The following is a 17248-nucleotide window of genomic DNA, read 5'->3' on the forward strand; positions in this document are numbered from 1 at the left end:
TTGGAGTGTGCCCCTGGCTATCCGTCAATAAAAAATAAATTAATTGTGCCGTCTGGTTGCTTAATATAAGGAATTTGGAAATGGTTTATACTTTTAAATTTTGATACTTAAGTACATTTGAGCAATTCCATTTACTTTTGATACTTAAGTATATTTCAAACCAAATACTTTTAGACTTTTTACTCAATTAGTATTGTACTGGGTGACTTTCAATTTTACTTGAGTCATTTTCAATTAAGGTATCTTCACTTTTACTCAAGTATGACAATTGAGTACTTTTTCCACCACTGTCTAGGTTTAGCTGAACTGACGGCACTGGTACAGTAGAATACAGTCATTGTATAGTAGGCTATTCCCATATCCGGGTTATGAGACAGACAGCGTGGTAGGCAGCATCACTGGCTGGAAGTGTTTGGTTTGATGAAATCAGGAAGTTAACGCTTTTCCTTTGCAATCCGTGCTTGTGAGTGTTCCTTCGGCTCTTTTGTCTTTGGTTAAACATTCAGTTGTGGATTTATCGAAGTTTTGCCTGTTCAATGCTTTAGAAGTGCAAAAATCAATACCATTCGACAGTGCATGAACACTACGGACAATGCGGTGAGTAAAAATTCCTCATGAACTAAGTTACACTCATTAACGAGCAACAAGTGCGCACGTTTCGCAAACAAATATGTCTACTTGCTGTCATTGGACGAACGTTTGGCACGTTTCAGCGTTTATAAGCCTAGTAAAGCCAACTTCTTAAAAATCAAGACCACGCACACAGTTGTGGTTTTAAAGATGTGGTATGTGTAAACCAAAGCGAATGACCTGAAGTGTCGTGTGTTCAAGGCCGCCCGAAATAGTAACGTCTCTGTTTTATAGTTCTGGCTGTCAGCTAGTGTGTGTTTTGCACAGATATTATTTAAAAATACAAATCCACTAAATTAGGCAACTGTGTTGTAATGTTTATTGTATTTTATTGTATATGGGTCAAAAACAATAACACGAGAAGTCATAAAATGTTGTAGTATAAAGCTTCTCATTCGAGACACAAGTACATTATTCTAATTAAGGCATCTCAACGACTATAGTTGTAAATGTTGGGTGGCAATTTGTATATCCATTAACTTTTTGTTATGCAATGTTTGTCTGCTTTCACTTTCTCAAGATCAAACCTATGTCTGTCTGTCTGCCTGCCTACCTGTGTTTTGCAGGGCACTGACTAATGGCTCTCCCTCTGTCACTCCCTCCTACTACAGCCCATCTCTAACCAGTGTCTTCCACCACACCAGTGACTCAGACTGGGACCAGTCCCACTGACCACCACCACCACCCTGTACTGGTCCCAGTTCAGTCCTGCCCTGCTGTGGAGGAGGAGGCATGTCCTACTGGTCTGTAGGCCTCTCCAAGGCCACTGGAGACACACAGAGCAACAACATGGAGGACCAAGAGAAACAAGATGGTGAACAAGATGGTGAGAGAATTCACTTTTACTGTATTGTACTTAGGCTGTATCTCAATTAGTATTTTCCTTATTCCTTGCCTCCTTCTCAACCGTATTGGAGGAGAATGTTCAAGGTCCCTCCCCTAAGACCTTTAGAGAAGGAGATGAGTAGAGAGGATGCAAGGTTTAGGGTTCGGTTAGGGAAAATATGATTTTTGAATGGGAATCAATTGTTGGTCCCCCAAAAAGCCCTCACAAGTATAGTTAGACATAGCTAAATATCTGTTACACATTCAGTTTGTTCGTCTATGCACCTTTGGTTGGACTGGGAGCTAGCGTCACAACATTATCCCCATTGGATACTGGTGTTCTGTTAGACTGCTCCCAGATCTGTTTGTCGTTGGCATAACAATCACCATAGGAGTTGGCAAGACGGCTCAAACAGATCTGGGATCAGGCTACTGTTCTGTGGCAGTCAGAGAGGTTTTGACTGTGAACCAGCGGATTCAGAATCGGTGAGCCACGTCTGAGTGTCCGCTGCTTAAATATAGAAGAGCAGAACTGAAACAACACCATGACACTGGGTTTAGTCAAGAGAAGTGGTGGTGGTGGTGGCAGCAGTACTGTAGCCTATGCTACTACTGAAGTCACTGCAGCTGCATCTGAAATGGCACCCTATTGCCTTTATAGTGCCCCCAGTTTTGACCAGGGATTCCATGGGCCCTGGTCAAAGTGAGTGACAGAGAGAGACTCTTCCTCGGTCTCTCTTCCACTCCCCTTCTCTCTCTTTTTTCCTCTGAGGCTGTGTGCTAAGTGGAGTCATCTCCAGTCAGGGCGAGGAGAGGTAGAGGGGGTTGGGTTACACTCTGCAGGGATGGGTGGTGGGGGGGTAGAGATCAATAGGGGATAAAGACTGAGAGACAGAGACATATCATCCTTACCTTTCCTTTAGGACACTCCCCTTCTCTCTGACATTAGCTCTGAGTGCAGCCAGAGGGAGGAGGGAGGGAGAGGGAGGGATGGAGAGAGAGAGAGCCATCGGCCATGCAGACAGGCTAGAGAGAGGCTGTGCTCCTTGGATACATAACACACTATAGAGGAAGAAAGAGGGAACGGCTATATGAAAAGGATCAAGCGATCTGAATGCCATGGGGAGACGGGGAGAAAAGAGAAGTGTCCACTCACACAGTATGAACAGGTATGCTACAATACAGGACATGTGGGTGATGCCCTAGCCCAGAGTAACAATGGACACTGTAGTCACTGTGTAGCCTATGTAGCTAACTGGGTTCATATAGTCTTGTTTACAGTCTGAAGCCTATGTACAGGGCATGTTGTTGTACGTGTGGCTAAAGCTAATGCTACATGAGATTAGTGGCAAGTCTATGGGTTTAATGTACTTTAGCTGTGATTGACAGCTTAGTGTTAGCCTGTGGGGATCTGATTGTTTACCGGTGCAGTTGTGTGTACTAAAGGCTTTAGAGGCATGTTATTTATTCCCAAGAGAGCTATGGGGACCCTGAAGATTATTTTCACTCTGACTGACTGGGTTTCGGAAATCTCTTTATAGCTGCTTGTGGCTATACACTTTGAAGCCGTTGATTTAATATTTGGCATTGGGGGGAAAAACATATGGGACAACCCTATATTAGGGCTGGGGTCATTTTCAATTTCAAGTGTCATTTTCAGGACTCGTTACGTCATCACTTTAGTAGCATATTGGTATTTCAGTTTACTTCCAGAATTGACTGAGTTTAAATGGAATCAACCACAGCCCTGCTACCGGTATACATACAGTATTTAGCTTTGCTCTAAACTGCAATAAATGCTTTTGGATAGAATGACAGTAAATGCCAAATATTTGTCGAATTCGGCCAGTGTTAGGTAGATCAATTAATTTTTGACTTGATTGATTAAATCTCTGACTATTTAATCAGAATTAAAGTGTGAAGTGTTGCTATTTTTATTTCTCCAGGCTTAATTGAAGGTATTAACAAGACTCAAACAACCGTCTTTCATCTATACTAGAGTAAGCGCTAAGCCCATCACATATGGAACTAACTATTTGTATTTTATGTAGAGTAAGCTAAAAGCATTTTTTAACGAGACATTGGGCCTGTTGGGGAGTGTTTGGTATCTTGATAGAAAATCAAAGTGTTCTCTGAAATTGGTATCTTTCCCATGGTGCTGGAACTGCAGATCTCAAAGTAAACGTCTCCATATGTTGATTATCTTGACCTTTGTTGAACATCAAGGCCACTGGGCACATTTGACCCATGGGTGTTGGTGGTGCCTTTTAAAAGGTCATCTCTACAATATGCTCCTGACAGCTCCAGGTTTCCCTTGAAAAATACTTGATTTATCTCAGTGGGCTTCTTGGTTAAATCAAGGTTAAAATACTGTATCTCAATAATACATCACAGTGGTACAGGGATGTAATGAGAGACTACAACATAAACTCCTGCACTGACTTAATAGCTGAAGTGAATGAGACTGAAACTAGGTGGGAGTTTATACCTTTTAACCTCCTACCTGGGTGAACAAGGACAACGTTTTGAAATGGAATGCAGCCCAGGCAGGCCCCCTTCTGTCCAATCACAGAAATGATAGGATTAAGGGATCCTGTTACGCAGAATGAGCCAATCAATCAGCAGATTACTGTCACTCTGCAGACGACCATTCTATGATCCATATAGTAATGAGACAAACACACACACACACACTGATCAATGACGAGCCCAGTCTCTATGGGGACGATTGTATCGTATGTCCCTGTGCATCCATGATGACTTATTCAAAGGTAATTAATCTTTGAGACAGGGGAAGTCCCTTTGCTTAACACCTCTTCAATCGCGTAAAGATGAGATTTCCCTTAAAGCTAGAATCCGCATTTGTTGAAAAGGCCACTTTTGCCAGCACCTTTTAGTGTTATTTTTGTTTGTTTGTTGATGAAACCAAAGAGAGGATTGTAAAAAATAATTGCAGTACATATTCTGCTGTTCTATCCCGCAATGGAAAAAAGAAGGAAGGGAAGCGCTGCTAAGGTACACAATAGTAGGTTTTGGTAGACAGAAGGTGCTGCTTAGGTACACAATAGTAGGTTTTGGTAGAAGGTGTTGCTAAGGTACACAATAGTAGGTTTTGGTAGACAGAAGGTGCTGCTAAGGTACACAATAGTAGGTTTTGGTAGACTGAAGGTGCTGCTAAGGTACACAATAGCAGGTTTTTGGTAGATTCAGAAGGTGTTGCTAAAGTACACAATAGTAGGTTTTGGTAGACAGAAGGTGCTGCTTAAGGCATACACAATAGCAGGTTTTTGGGTAGAAGAAGGTGTTGCTAAGGAAGTTGGGAAGGACAATAGTAGGTTTTGTAGAAGGTGTTGCTAAGGTACACAATAGTAGGGTTTTGGTAGAAGGTGTTTGCTAAGGCACAATAGTAGGTTGGTAGAAGGTGTTGCTAAGGTACCTGACAATTGTAGGCCTTGGTGCAGATAAGGTCTGCTAAGGTACACAATAGCAGGTTTTGGTAGACAGATGGGTGTTATAAGGCACATTTTCAATAGCTGAGGTTTTGGTAGACAGAAGGTGTTGCTAAGGTACACAATAGTAGTTTGGTAGACAGGAAGGTGCTGCTAAGGTACACAATAGCAGGTTTGTAGAAAGAAGGTGTTGCCATAAGGGCCATGGTTTTGTAGACAGGAAGTTGCTGCTACAATAAAGTAGGTTTGTAGAATAGGAAGGTGTTGCTAAGGTACACATTAGTAGGTTTTGGTAGACAGAAGGTGCTGCTAAGGTCACAATAACAGCAGGTTTTGGTAGAAGAAGGTCTTAGCAAAAAAGGTGCACACAATAGTAGGTTTTGGTAGACAGGAAGCATGCTAAGGTACACAACGAGTGTTTTGTAGACAAAGGTGTTGCTGAATGGTACACAAAGTAGGCTTTTGGTGAGACAGAAGGGGTGCTGCTAAGGACATTTTTCAATAGTAGGTTTGGTAGAAGGTGCTGCTAAGGAAATTTGTGCAGTAGGTTTGGTAGACAGAATGTGCTGTGAGGTACACAATAGTAGGTTTGGTGGGTAGAAGGTGTTGCTAAGGCAAATAACAGTAGGTTCTTGGTAGAAGAAGTTGTTGTAAGGTGAACAATAGTAGGTTTTGGTAGACAGAAGGTGCTGCATTAGAGGTTTTGGCAGATGTGCTAAGTAAAAAGAGGTTTTTGTAGACAGAAGGTGCATTGCCAAGGCAATAGTAGGTTTTGGTAGACAGAAGGTGTTGCTTTAAGGTCACAATAGTAGGTTTTGGTAGAAGGTGTTAAGCTAAGGTATACAATAGTAGGTTTTGAGAAGGTGTGCTGCTAAAGGTGGTACACAATCAAGTAGGTTTGTGGGCAGAAGGTGCTACATAAGGTACACAATAGACAGGTTTTGGTAGAAGGTGTTTCAAGGCACAAAATTTTATGTAGGTTTGGTAGACAGAAGGTGTTGCTAAGGTACACACATATGGTTTTGTGGTAGACAGAAGGTGCTGCTAAGGTACACAATAGCAGGTTTTGCATTGTAAAAGGTGTTGCTAAGGTACACAAATAGTAGGTTTTGTGGTAGACAGAAGGTGCTGCTAAGGTACACATAGCAGGTTTTGGTAGACAGAAGGTGTTGCTAAGGTACACAATGTAGGTTTTGGTAGAGCAGAAGGTGCTGCTAAGGTACACAATAGCAGGTTTTGGTAGACAGGGTGTTGCTAAGGTACACAATAGTAGGTTTTGGTAGACAGAAGGGCAAGAAGGTTCACACAAGAATTTGCTTCTGAGGTTTGGTAGATAGAAGTTGTTTCGGTTTCTGAAGGTACACAATAGTAGATTTTGGTAGATCATGAAGGTGCTGCTAAAAGGTACACCAAAGCAGGTTTTGGTAGACAGAAGGTGTTGCTAAGGCACACAATTTGTAGTAGGTTTTGGTAGACAGAAGGTGCTGCTAAGGTACACAATAGTAGTTTTGGTGCAGACAGAAGGTGCTGGCTAAGGTACACAATAGCAGGTTTTGGTAGACAGAAAGTGTTGCTAAGGTACACAATAGCAGGTTTTGGTAGAAGGTGTTGCTAAGGTACACAATAGTAGGTTTTGGTAGAAGGTGTTGCTAAGGTACACAGTAGGTTTGGTAGAAGGTGTTGCTAAGGTACACAATAGTAGGTTTTGGTAGACAGAAGGTGTTGCTAAGGTACACAATAGTTAGGTTTGGTAGACAGGTGCTTCTGGTACACAATAGTAGGTTTTGGTAGACAGGGGCTGCTTCCTAAGGTACACAATAGTTAGATTAGACAGAAGGTGCTGCTAAGGCACAAAAGCACTTGGCAGGACAGAAGGAACGAAAAAAATAGTAGGAGATAGAAGGTTAAGGAATACAATAGATTTTATGTGCTAAGTACACAATAGTAGGTTTTGGTAGACAGAAGGTGTGGCATATAGATGTATTGGGTAGAAGGAAGGTAATACAATAGTAGGTAGACAGAAATGTAAACAATAATAGTAGGTTTTGGGTAGACAGAAGGTGCCACAAAGGCACAAATAGCAGGTCTTGGTAGACAGAAGGTGTTGCTAAGGCACACAATAGTAGGTCTTGCAGAAGGTGCTGCTAAGGCACACAATAGTAGGCCTTGTAGACAGAAATAAAGCAAGTACACAATAGTAGGTTTGGTAGAAGGTGTTGCCAAGGCACAACAATAGTAGGTTTTGGTAGACAGAAAGGTGGCTAAGGTAAAATAGCAGGTTGTAGACAGAAGGCGCTGCTAAGGCACACAATAGTAGGTTTTGGCAGAAGTGTTTGGACACAATATATTGGTAGACAAGTGTAAGGTACACAATAGTAGGTTTTGGTAGACAGGAAGGAGTTGCTAAGGTACACAAAGTGGTAGATATAAGGTTGAAAGGTTACAAATAGTAGGTTTTGGTAGACAGGTGCTTCTAAGGTACACAATAGTAGGTTTTAGTAGACAGAAGGTGCTGCTAAGGTACACAATAGTATGTTTTGGTAGACAGAAGGTGCGCTAAGGTACACAATAGTAGGTTTTGGTACAGAAGGTGCTGCTAAGGTACACAATAGTAGGTTTGTAGACAGGGGTGCTGCTAAGAGTACACAATTAGTAGGTTTTGGTAGACAGAAGGTGTTGCTAAGGTACACAATAGTAGGTTTTGGTAGAAGGTGCTTGCTAAGGATACATAATAGTAGGTTTTGGTAGAAGGTGTTGCTAAGGTAATACAAATAGTAGGTTTTGGTAGAAGGTGTTGCTAAGGCAAATTTAATAGTAGGTTTTGCAAACAGTAGAAGGTGCCGCTAAGGAAACAATAGTAGGTTTTGGTAGACAGAAGGTGCTGCTAAGGCTACACAATAGTAGGTTTTGGTAGACAGAAGGTGCTAAGGTACACAATAGTAGGTTTTGGTAGACAGAAGGTTGCTGCTAAGGTACACAATAGTAGGTTTTGGTAGACAGGTGCTGCTAAGGTACACAATAGTAGGTTTTGGGAGAAGGTGTTGCTAAGGTACACAATAGTAGGTTTTGGTAGAAGGTGTTGCTAAGGTACACATAGTAGGTTTTGGTAGAAGGTGTTGCTAAGGTACACAATAGTAGGTTTTGGTAGACAGGTGCTTCTAAGGTACAATAGTAGGTTTTGGTAGACAGAAGGTGCTGCTAAGGTACACAATAGTAGGTTTTGGTAGACAGAAGGTGCTGCTAAGGTACACAATAGTTGGTTTTGGTAGACAGAAGGCGCTGCTAAAGGGACGTGGCAGTTTCCATCAAATAAGATTCTAGTTTTAATGAAGAGTAGAGCTGAGACACTGAGCCAATATCCAATCCAGTAACTAGGGTTGGAAAATGCAGGAAACTTTACCCAAATCCCCAGGTTTTCCAGAAATCCTAGTCGGAGGATTTCCCGCTTATTCCCTTCTGATTCTGGGAAACTTTCTAACAGGGATTTCTGGAAAAACTGGGAATTTTGGGAAATCTACCATATTTTTTGTTAACCTACATGTAAGTTTCTATAAGGGGTCAGATTGTGTCATACACAGATAATATATCCGTTCTATATCTATGACGTCATAGGTCTGCCTACATCTTTACCTATCAGAAAACATTCCGCACATTGTGATGTGATATTATGGAACACTTCCACTTCCCCACACTGATAGCACATTTAGCTGGAGGAGGTGGAGAGGAGCGTAGCTATGCTTGTTTACTGTTGGTGATGGACAGATTTAGGAGGGGGAGCACTCTTCCTTGTTCTGTCTCTCAGATGGACAGATTTAGGAAGAGGAAAGAGGAGTACTATCCTTGTTGCGTGGCGTGTTCTGTGCTGTGCTCTGCTTTGCCCTTCAAGATCTCTTCACACAAACTGGCCAGTAAAAGGATGGTATTGACGCATGGGGTGCAGGCAGGTCTAATGGTTACAGTCCCTCTGGCTTTCTCATATAGCCTTTATAGCCCAGTCAGACTCACCATCTTTCTCATATAGCCTTTATAGCCCAGTCAGACTCTCACCATCTTTCTCATATAGCCTTTATAGCCCAGTCAGACTCTCACCATCTTTCTCATATAGCCTTTATAGCCCAGTCAGACTCTCACCATCTTTCTCACGTATAGCCTTTATAGCCCAGTCAGACTCTCACCATCTTTCTCTATAGCCTTTATAGCCCAGTCAGACTCTCACCATCTTTCTCATATAGCCTTTATAGCCCAGTCAGACTCTCACCATCTTTCTCATATAGCCTTTATAGCCCAGTCAGACTCACCATCTTTCTAATATAGCCTTTATAGCACAGTCAGACTCTCACCATCTTAATTACACATCCATATAGCAGCTGCAGGCCCTGAGCCACATCAGTGCTAACACACACACACACACACACACACACACACACACACACACAGGGCGGCAGAGATGCTCAGGGCTGTAGAGACCCACAGGGTTACAGAGACACACAGGATTGCAGGGACACAGGTTTGCAGTGACACAGGCTTGCAGACAAACATGGTTACAGGTTACAGGGACTCACGGGGTTACAGGGACTCACAGGGTTACAGGGACTCACGGGGTTACAGGGACTCACGGGGTTCAGGGACGGGGTGTACAGGGACTCACGGGGTTACAGGGACTCACGGGGTTACAGGGACTCACGGGCACTCACGGGGTTACAGGGACTCACGGGGTTACAGGGACTCACGGGGTTACAGGGACTCACGGGTTACAGGGACTCAGGGTTACAGGGACTCACGGGGTTGCAGGGACGACAGGTTTGCAGGGACAGACAGGTTTGCAGGGACAGACAGGTTTGCAGGGACAGACAGGTTTGCAGGGACACACGGTTACAGGGACACACGGTTACAGGGACACACGGTTACAGGGACACACGGTTACAGGGACACACGGTTACAGGGACACACGGTTACAGGGACACGGTTACAGGGACACACGGTTACAGGGACACGGTTACAGGGACACCACGGTTACAGGGGACACACGGTTACAGGACACACGGTTACAGGGACACGTGTTTGCAAGGACACAGATGGTTACAGGGACTCCCATGGTTACAGGGGCACACGGGGCTTTTGCAGGGACAGACAGGCTTGCAGGGAAAAAGACATTGCTACAGATGTACTGAGTCTCTCTTAGATCACATACAGGATTTGATCTTCTCGAGATAACCTCAGAAGCCCAGAAAAGAAGACCCTATTTTGACAAGTGATATTGTCAATGCAATGCCTGAAGAAAGTATTGGGAGTGGCCGCCTCACAGGTTCTGGAGAAAGGGAGAAGAGAGTGGGGAATAGGTACAGTGAGGGAGAAAAAAAAAGTATTTGATCCCCTGCTGATTTTGTACGGTTTGCCCACTGACAAAGAAATTATCAGTCTATAATTTTAATGGTAGGTTTATTTGAACAGTGAGAGACAGAATAACAACAACAAAATCCAGAAAAACATATGTAAAAAAAATTATTAATTGATTTGCATTTTAATGAGGGAAATAAGTATTTGACCCCCTCTCTCAATCAGAAAGATTTCTGGCTCCAGGTGTCTTTTATACAGGTAACGAGTTGAGATTAGAGCACACTCTTAAAGGGAGTGCTCCTAATCACAGCTTGTTACCTGTATAAAAGACACTGTCCACAGAAGAAATCAATCAGATTCCAAACTCTCCACCATGGCCAAGACCAAAGAGCTCTCCAAGGATGTCAGGGAAAGATTGTAGACCTACACAAGGCTGGAATGGGCTACAAGACCATCGCCAAGCAGCTTGGTGAGAAGGTGACAACAATTGGTGCGATTATTCGCAAAATGGAAGAAACACAAAATAACTGTCAATCTCCCCGGCCTGGGGGCTCCATGCAAGATCTCACCTCGTGGAGTTGCAATGATCATGAGAACGGTGAGGAATCAGCCCAGAACTACACGGGAGGATCTTGTCAATGATCTCAAGGCAGCTGGGACCATAGTCACCAAGAAAACAATTGGTAACACACTATGCCGTGAAGGACTGAAATCCTGCAGCGCCCGCAAGGTCCCCCCTGCTCAAGAAAGCACATATTCAGGCCCGTTTGCCAATGAACATCTGAATGATTCAGAGGAGAACTGGGTGAAAGTGTTGTGGTCAGATGAGACCAAAATAGAGCTCTTTTTGGCATCAACTCAACTCGCCGGTTTGGAGGAGGAGGAATGCTGCCTATGACCCCCAAGAACACCATCCCCACCGTCAAACATGGAGGTGGAAACATTACATTTACATTACATTTACGTCATTTAGCAGACGCTCTTATCCAGAGCGACTTACAAATAGGTGCATTCACCTTATAGCCAGTGGGATCACCACTTTACAATGTTTTTTTTTTTCTTTTCTTTTTTTGGGTTGGGGTAAGGGGGGGTAGAAGGATTACTTTATCCTATCCCAGGTATTCCTTAAAGAGGTGCTTTGGGGGTGTTTTTGGGGGTGTTTTTCTGCTAAGGGGACAGGACAACTTCACCGCATCAAAGGGACGATGGACGGGGCCATGTACCGTCAAATCTTGGGTAAGAACCTCCCCTTCCTCAGCCAGGGCATTGAAAATGGGTCGTGGCTGGGTATTCCAGCATGACAATGACCCACAACACACGGCAAGGCAACATTAATGTCCTGGAGTGGCCTAGCCAGTCTCCAGATCTTAATCCCATAGAAAATCTGTGGAGGGAGCTGAAGGTTCGAGTTGCCAAACGTCAGCCTCAAAACCTTAATGACTTGGAGAAGATCTGCAAAGAGGAGTGGGACAAAATCCTCCTGAGATGTGTGCAAACCTGGTGGCCAACTACAAGAAACGTTTGACCTCTGTGATTGCCAACAAGGGTTTTGCCACCAAGTACTAAGTCAGGTTTGCAGAGGGGTCAAATACTTATTTCCCTCATTAAAATGAAAATCAATTTATAACATTTTTGACATGTGTTTTTCTCGATTTTTCTGTTGTTATTCTCTCTCACTGTTCAATTAAACCTACCTTTAAAATTACAGACTGATCATGTCTTTGTCAGTGGGCAAACTGACAAAATCAGCAGGGGAACAAATACTTTATGTTGGGAAAAAGTGTCATCCCATTGGTAGATTAACGACCCTTCATCAAACTTGATGAGTACTTCGCTGTTGTGTTGTAAGTGGATTAAAACCAATCCAGGGTTGTGTATTTTAGGGCACACAATGGGGGGGAAAATAGTGTTTCTTATTGGACAAGTCCAGGTAGTCCCTCTCTGTTTCAGTCTGTTTTCTTCTGTTTGGAGCCTAATTAACACGATCCATGCAAGGCCTTTAAAGTCACTAATCGGATCGATCACTGACTATATATACTGGAGATGTCCCACTGTGTGTAAGAAGACCAGCATACTCAATTGATGTTCAATTGGAGCTTCTGAGCATCTATGTAGGATTTACCACCCGTTCAAAAGCTTTGGTTGATGACTTGCAGGCATTGTTACCACACTGAAACCACTGAAGTTAAGTAATACTGATCTGTATTGAGATATCAGTTCACTCTTTCCAAAGGATGATAAACCTGGGGTTTATTCATTTGTGCAAACTGACGTTTGGACCGAAAATGAGAGCTTCTTATTGTGTGTGTGTCTGTTTGTGTGAGTGTGTATGTGTTCGCTCCAACCTCCGACACTAGTCCAGTATCCAGAGAACAGGTAGACTATGTTTCCAGTCCTGCCTGGTAACCACGTAGTCTTTAGAGCTTGCTCCTGGTGAGAGAGAGAGTGGCATTCTTTAGCAGGGTGACCTATTTCTTACTCGCACACCGGGTGCTCTGCACACGCCTGCTCCCCCAATACTCTGTTACTGTGTTAGACTGTGTTAAACTGCAGCTGGTCTGATCTAATGGAGGTATGTTCTATTTCTCCTCTCTTCTGTCTTCTTCTGTCTTCCTCTTCTCTGTCTTCTCCTCTCCCTCTCTGTCTTATCCTCTCCTCTGTCTTCTCCTCCCTCCTCTGTCTTCTCCTCTCTTCTCTGTCTTCTCCTCTCTTCTGTGTCTTCTCCTGTCTTCTCCTCTCTTCTCGTCTTATCCTCTCTTCTCTGTCTTATCCTCTCCTCTGTCTTCTCCTCCTCCTCCTGTCTTCTCCTCTCTTCTCTGTCTTCTCTGTCTTCTCCTCTCTTCTCTGTCTTCTTCTCTCTTCTCTGTCTTCTCCTCTCTTCTGTCTTCCTCCTCTCTTCTCTGTCTTCTCCTCTCTTCTATTCTGTTGTTTTCTGTCCTCCTCTGTCCTCATCTGATCTCCTCTGTCCCCCTCACCTCTCCCCAGGTTCTTTGGCGGTGGAGGACATGGGAGCCAAGGTGTCTGCGATGGGCAGCGGTGGAGCCTCCTCTCTGGGTCCGTCTCCAACCCTGGAGAACATCCAGGCAGCGTACGGGGGAAGGGGAGGGCAGGAAGGCCCGGGAGCTGATCCAGCAAGCCTGCTGTGTGGAGTGTAAGGCGCGGCTAGTCCTCGGCTGGAGGGGGGTGAGTGGAACGGAGAGAGACAGAAATACACACATGCGCGCACACAAAATCCGAGACAGATCTGTCGCACGTACACCTTGACACCCTCACACATGCACAATGTCGCACATAAGCAGTGGCACATATACACACACACATATACATATACACACACACACACACACACACACACACTAAATCAGAGTGTTTGCCATGAGTCCATTGTTTTTATAGCCTAATGTAGATATGTGCTGCATAATGTGTGAAGTGTGCTACAGAGATTGTTTTGGTGTGACTGTAACCATCTAATGTGCTGTATGCTCCTGGTGTGGCACAACAACATGTTTACATTCATTTACATGGTGTGTGTCTGTGTGTATTTCCATGTCACTGTGCGCGTGTGACCGGATAAGAGATGTGTAAGGCTGCATCGTCGTATGGTGTTGCTCAGACCTACAGCCCTCATGTTGCAACACCACTGCCTTCACAGAAAGACAGCAACACTCCTACAGTGTGACGTGTCTGTGGGTTTCACTTGGTCCTGTACTGTTGTGTGTGTGTGTTTAAATGTTTAATTTGATGTTGTTGATGTTTGATACGGGTGTGATATAAAGACTGTGTGTGATGTTTGTGTGAATGTGTGTGTGTTCTCTGAGTGGTATCCTAGTTATGTGATAGTTTGTTGATATTTGATGCTAGTGAGAGTGGGCGTGCTGCGCTTGTTGTTTTGGAGTGGATCCAGTCTGCCAGACAGTGTCAGGAGACAACTGGCCTAGTTCAGTCTTTCTCTCTCTTGACTTCCATTAGCACTAAAATACTCCCTTCAATACAGAACCAATTAAAGTACTTATTCTATGTTTCTTCATTAGCTCTGTTATATCGACACATCACTTCTTTACGTAGATTACAGTGATCCTCATTACTGTATGGATCATAATGCGACAGTAATCTTGCGTGTGTGCGTATGTGTGCATATGGTAGGTTCCAAACACCCATGCTGCCAAACCCACTTCTCCTTTCCTAGAGCGTTTGGTGTTGCCCTTGGTTACCTTTATCTGCTGGTCTTCCTGTCATTCAGGAATAGATTTGATGTGGAGCTCACTGTATCTTAACACTTGACACACCAGCATATGTTCCGGCTATTATCGACGAGTTCAGCTAGTACCTCCAGGTTTCACTCCGTTTCAAGACGTTTTCTCGCTACTGAACACGACCCAGCTAGTGCCATGTCCCTGAGAACTGGTAATACAGGTTGACTGGGGTAATGGAGATAATGTTACATTCCTCTGCCTAAAAAAAACTATTGTGTCAGATTGAAAAAGGAGAACTGTTTTTTATTTACATTGATTCTGTTCTCGTACCCTAAAAATACCCCTATGCTTGACTCATACTGCTACTTTTAGGCTTCACAACATGAACTTATGTCGGCCAGTGGTAACCAAGAATTATAGATGAACTAGGTCTGTGTGCTTGAAAGCAGCTTGGCGACTCTCTCCAGTGCTTAAAAGCCTTTAATTAAGTAAGAAGTAGGGCAACACAACAGTGTGCAGACTGCATGGTGCCTAAAGGAACCAAAAGTATTCAGTCAGTTGAAACAGTTACTGTATATCAAAACTTCAAACAGTTACACTGCCATCCAGTGCTTGCCTACAATGCAATCACAATGTTCAGCATTGGAATTGTCTGTGGTATCTGTGGTAAGAGAACAGAGACAAGGTCCAACTCTGGTCCTAGAGAACAACAGTCAGTGAGCACAGTATTCTATTTAGGCTAACCCCAATTAGTCGATTTCTATATATATAATTATATATACAATAATATACACTACCGGTCAAAAGTTTTAGAACACCTACTCATTCAAGGGTTTTTCTTTATTTTTACTATTTTCTACGCTGTAGAATAATAGTGAAGACATCAAAACTATGAAATAACACACATGGAATCATATAGTAACCAAAAAAGTGTTAAACAAATCAAAATATATTTTATATTTGAGTTTCTTCAAAGTAGCCACCCTTTGCCTTGATGACAGCTTTGCACACTCTTGGCATTCTCTCAACCAGCTTCACCTGGAATGCTTTTCCAACAGTCTTGAAGGTGTTCCCACATATGCTGAGCACTTGTTGGCAGCTTTTCCTTCGCTCATGCGGTCCAACTCATCCCAAACCATCTCAATTGTGTTGAGGTCAGGGGATTGTGGAGGCCAGGTCATCTGATGCAGCACGCCATCATTCTCCTTCTTGGTCAAATAGCCCTTACACAGCCTGGAGGTGTGTTGGGTCATTGTCCTGTTGAAAAACAAATGATTGTCCCACTAAGCCCAAACCAGATGGGATGGCGTATCACTGCAGAATGCTGTGGCTGGTTAAGTGTGCCTTGAATTCTAAATAAATAACAGACAGTGTCACCAGCAAAGCACCATCACACCACCTCCTCCATGCTTCAGGTGGTAACTACACACGCGGATATCATCCGTTCACCTACACTGCGTCTCACAAAGAAACAGCGTCTGGAACCAAAAATCTCAATTTGGACTCCAGACCAAAGGACAGATTTCCACCAGTCTAATGTCCATTGCTCGCGTTTCTTGGCCCAAGCAAGTCTCTTCTTCTTATTGGTGTCCTTTGGTAGTGGTTTCTTTGCAGCAATTCGACCATGAAGGCCTGATTCACAGTCTCCTCTGAACAGTTGATGTTGAGATGTCTGTTACTTGAACTCTGTGAAGCACTTATTTGGACTGCAATTTCTGAGACTGGTAACTCTAATGAACTTATCCTCTGCAGCAGAGGTAACTCTGGGTCTTCCTTTCCTGTGGCGGTCCTCATGAGAGCCAGTTTCACAAATTCTTCACATTTTCCGGCTTGACTGACCTTCATGTCTTAATGTAATGATGGACTGTCGTTTCTCTTTGAATATTTGAGCTGTTCTTGCCAAAATATGGACTTGGTCTTTTACCAAATAGGGCTATCTTCTGTATACCCCCACCTTGTCACAACACAACTGATTGGCTCAAACGCATTAAGAAGGAAAGAAATTCCACAAATTAACTTTTAACAAGGCACACCTGTTAATTGAAATGCTTTCCAGGTGACTACCTCATGAAGCTAGTTAAGAGAATGCCAAGAGTGTGCAAAGCTGTCATCAAGGCAAAGGGTGGCTATTTGAATATAAAATATATATTGATTTGTTTAACACTTTTTTGCGTTACTACATGATTCCATATGTGTTATTTCATAGTTTTGATGTCTTCACTATTATTCTACAATGTAAAAATAAAGAAAAACCCTTGAATGAGTCGGTGTGTCCAAACTTTTGGCTGGTAGTATGTATGTATGTATGTATGTATGTATGTGTGTGTATATATGTGTGTGTGTATATATATATATATATATATATATATATATACACAGTGGGGAAAAAAAGTATTTAGTCAGCCACCAATTGTGCAAGTTCTCCCACTTAAAAAGATGAGAGGCCTGTAATTTTCATCATAGGTACACGTCAACTATGACAGACAAAATGAGAATTTTTTTTCCAGAAAATCACATTGTAGGATTTTTAATGAATTTATTTGAAAATTATGGTGGAAAATAAGTATTTGGTCAATAACAAAAGTTTCTCAATACTTTGTTATATACCCTTTGTTGGCAATGACACAGGTCAAACGTTTTCTGTAAGTCTTCACAAGGTTTTCACACACTGTTGCTGGTATTTTGGCCCATTCCTCCATGCAGATCTCTAGAGCAGTGATGTTTTGGGGCTGTCGCTTGACAGCTCTTTGGTCTTGGCCATAGTGGAGTTTGGAGTGTGACTGTTTGAGGTTGTGGACAGGTGCCTTTTATATT

The 17248-nt window shown here is 43.1% G+C and overlaps 1 long non-coding RNA gene across 1 annotated transcript; it reads left to right on the forward strand.

Annotated features, from left to right (window-relative positions):
• Positions 1-384: 384 nt before the first annotated feature.
• LOC123482420 lies at positions 385-13329 on the forward strand. The gene is made up of 3 exons (XR_006657702.1): positions 385-597; positions 1242-1456; positions 13227-13329. It is a non-coding gene; the product is annotated as an uncharacterized LOC123482420 (long non-coding RNA).
• Positions 13330-17248: the final 3919 nt, after the last annotated feature.

The sequence above is a fragment of the Coregonus clupeaformis genome, chromosome 32 (genome assembly GCF_020615455.1).
Source record: "Coregonus clupeaformis isolate EN_2021a chromosome 32, ASM2061545v1, whole genome shotgun sequence".
Taxonomy (NCBI): domain Eukaryota; kingdom Metazoa; phylum Chordata; class Actinopteri; order Salmoniformes; family Salmonidae; genus Coregonus; species Coregonus clupeaformis.